Source organism: Loxodonta africana, chromosome 1 (assembly GCF_030014295.1).
Source record: "Loxodonta africana isolate mLoxAfr1 chromosome 1, mLoxAfr1.hap2, whole genome shotgun sequence".
In the NCBI taxonomy this organism is placed as follows: Eukaryota; Metazoa; Chordata; class Mammalia; order Proboscidea; family Elephantidae; genus Loxodonta; species Loxodonta africana.
This window is the reverse complement of record NC_087342.1, coordinates 161,469,016-161,472,805: the sequence shown is the minus strand read 5'-3', so window position 1 is coordinate 161,472,805 and position 3,790 is coordinate 161,469,016. Positions and strand designations below refer to the sequence as shown.

At 40.3% G+C, this 3,790-nt stretch overlaps 1 pseudogene; it reads left to right on the top strand.

Moving 5' to 3' along the window:
- Positions 1–918: 918 nt before the first annotated feature.
- LOC100673537 (large ribosomal subunit protein uL30-like) lies at positions 919–1,646 on the top strand (annotated as a pseudogene).
- The last annotated feature ends 2,144 nt before the right edge of the window (positions 1,647–3,790 follow it).

Genomic DNA, 3,790 nt, shown 5'->3' with positions numbered 1-3,790 from the left:
TTGTTGTGCGGCCTCTAATTAGACAATCATTTCTTTCTTGCTAGCAGTGCTTCACATACTACACGGCCAGCCAGAAGCCTTGGATCTTCACTCTCTTCCTGCCCCAGCTCATCTATAATATACCGCAGCCAAAATCACTCATCCAATTCTTCTGCCAAAAGCAATTCTGGAAAAAAAAAAAAGATGATTTCTCATATTCATGTTATCAAATCACTTTTAAGTCTTTCTTCAATCTTTAGAACAACCTTGAAGGTGAACTGGCCTAGTGTTATAAGCTGTTGTTCATGAATGGGTGTAAGGAGTGTGTTCTCATAAGCATCAGGAGACTTGCTCACCTGATAAGAACTATTCTGTGTCAACAATGTGTTGAAATTTCAGCTCTACCACTCAATAGCAATGTAATCAATATAACTCTGGGTTAACGACAGGGAATATCCCCTCCCTGAGTCCCTGGGTGGTGTACACAATTAAGTGTTCAACTACTAACCAAAAGGTTGGGGGTGTTCAAATCCAGCCAGAGGTGCCTTGGAAGAAAGTCTTGGCAATCTACTTCTGAAAGATCACAACCACTGAAAACCCTCTGAAATACAGTTCTACTCTGATACACGTGGGGTCTCTATGATTAGGATCTACTTGATGGCCACTGGTTTTTTCTTTTTTAAAATTTATCTCTAGATTCAAATTAGGTTAGTTTCATTGGAGAAAAAATTTCTAGTAACTAGGAACTGGCATAATTGGTGGCAGAACATTTTCTTTTTCATCGTTTTATGTTACTTCAAAAGTTTATTAAAAGCTCTTTTTCTGGCTGGAACCACGGAGGGTGTCGAAGAGAAGAAAGAGAAGGTTCCTGATGTGCCAGAAACCCTTAAGAAAAAGCGAAGGAATTTCGCAGAACTAAAGGTCAAGCACCTGAGAAAGAAGTTTGCCCAAAAGATGCTTTGAAAGGCAAGGAGGAAGCTTATCTATGAAAAAGCTAAGCGCTATCTATCACAAGGAATATAGGCAGATGTACAGGACTGAAATTTGAATGGCTAGGATGGCAAGAAAAGCTGGTAACTTCTATGTACCTGCAGAACCCAAGCTGGCATTTGTTATCAGGATCAGAGGTATCAATGGTGTGAGCCCAAAGGTTCGAAAGGTGTTGCAGCTTCTTCGCCTTTGCCAGATCTTCAGTGGCACCTTTGTTAAGCTCAACAAGGCTTCAATTAACATGCTGAGAATTGTGGAACCATGCATTGCATGGGGTACCCAAACCTGAAGTCAGTGAATGAACTGATCTATAAGCGTGGTTATGGCAAGATCAATAAGAAGCGAATTGCCCTGACAGATAACACTTTGATTGTACGATCTCTTGGTAAATATGGCATCATCTGCATGGAGGATCTGATTCATGAGATCTATACTGTTGGGAAATGCTTCAAAGAAGCAAACAACTTCCTGTGGCCCTTCAAATTATCTTCTTCACGAGGTGGAATGAAGAAAAAGACCACCCGTCTTGTAGAAGGTGGAGATGCTGGCAACAAGGAAGACCAGATCAACAGGCTTATTAGAAGGATGAACTAAGGTGTCTACCGTGATTATTTTTGTAATCTGGTCAGTTAATAAAACCGCAACTGCTTTCAAAGTGAAAAACAAAAAAGTTTATTTAAAAATGTATCAGATAAAAACTTTTTCAAAATCTACTAATATACATTAAGAGTCTAACATAGGGGGTCACCATGAGTAGGAAATGACTCGACAGTAACAGGTTTGATTGGGTAACATAAATCAGATTTTTCCATATCCCAAAATTTTTCCATATATGTTATCTCATTTGACCCAAAACATGCCATAAAGAAAGCTAGGCTCAGATACCTTGAGTTAATTACTCCTGATTACACAGTAAGCTCTAGACCAGGGAAACAGAGGAAATGTCTCCTGATTTCTACATTTGCTATCCATATCTGGTAGACATGACCCTGATTAGGCACATCCAGGGCCCTGTCAACATTATTACAATTACCTCCCTATACCATGGCATTCTGTCTCCTACTGGAAGCCCTTGACTGCTGACTCCATGCACACTCTATGTCTGAACATCTTCCTTTTGAGATCCCAGGAACAGGTTGCATAGGGCTGCACAACCATGTTATGTTGTTGTTAAGTGACATCAAGTTTGTTCCAACTCATACCACCCTATGCACAACAGAACGAAACACTGCCTGGTCCTGTGCCATCCTCTCAATTGTTGCTATGCTTGAGCCCAATGTTGCAGCCACTGTGTCAAACCATCTCGCTGAGGCTCTTCCTTTTTTTTTGCTGACCCTCTACTTTACCAAGCATGATGTCCTTCTCCAGGGACTGGATGCCTCCTGATAACGTGTTTGTTCAAAGTATGGGAGACATAGCCTCGCCATCCTTGCTTCTAAGGAGAATCCGGGTTGTACCTCTTCCAAGGCAGATTTGTTCTTTCTTTTGGCAGTCCATGGTGTATTCAATATTCAATATTCTTCACTGGCACCACAATTCAAAGGTGTTGGTTCTTCTTCCAGAGTAATTTCTGAGTATCTTTCTTAGTAATCATGTTATAGGTACTAAGATATTACTCTTTCTTTCAATTTTAAGTCCACAGGGGTCTCCGTTCCAGGGATTTGTGATGGTGTGTTTTCTCAGGGTCTCATGCTCAGAATATGCTATTGTTGAGAAATTCAAACTGGTCTGTGCTTTATAGAAATCAAAATGACATTCCTGTGATGTCGCAATAGAGAAAATGTTCCCCTTTTTTTGGACAATGAAATCAACTCATAGAAACATTGAGTATAATCCTCAAGGTCACACAAGTAGTATATGGAGTCAAAAGTGCCACCAACATTCCTGGGGCCATTTTATCTTTCTTGGCTTTTGCGGGGTATAGCATGTTACTGAAAATAGACTTGTGTTCTGAGGGGTCTTAAAATACAAATTTGATTAAAATTCTACTTGCATACTGTTCACAATAATTGTGGAGTTCTTCCAGCTGAAACTTTTGTTTCCATCACTTTAAATTGTTAAAATTATTGTGGAGTTCTTCCAACTGAAACTTTTGTTTCCGTCACTTTATATTGTTAAAAAAAAAAATTGCAGTCAAGTTGATTTCGACTCATAGCGACCCTATAGGACAGAGTGGAACCACCCCATAGGGTTCCCAAGGAGCAGCTGGTGGATTAGAACTGCTGACCTTTTGTTCAGCAGGTGAAGGCTTAACCACTGTGCCAAGATATTACTGTTTGTTGTTGTTAGGTGCTATTGAGTTTGCTCCTGCTCATGACAACCTTATGTACAACTGAATGAAACACTGCTTAGTCCTGCACCACCCTCACAATCTTTGTTATGCTTGAGCCCATTGTTGCAGCCACTGTGTCAATCCATCTCATCGAGGGTCTTCTTCTTTTTCAATGACCCTGCACTTTACCAAGCATGATGTCCTTTCCAGGGACTGATCCCTCCTGATACCATGTCTAAAGTATATGAGATGAAGTCTCACCATCCTTGCTTCTAAGGAGCATTCTGGCTGTATTTCTTCCAAGGCAGATTTGTTCATTCTTGTTTATGTCCTTCAAATAGAATATAGGACACATATAATAAAATACATATATAATAAAACAATTAAGACAAGAATAAAACCTTTCAATAAAATCCAAGTAAAAGGGCAAGGAGAATTCTCCTGCCTGCCTGTCTTTCTGCCTTCTCCCCTTGCTGAATAATTCAGTCCAAAAGCTATTATGTGGAGCTGACCCAGACAAGCAGCCATGAGTGGGTAGGGAGGCTGGAG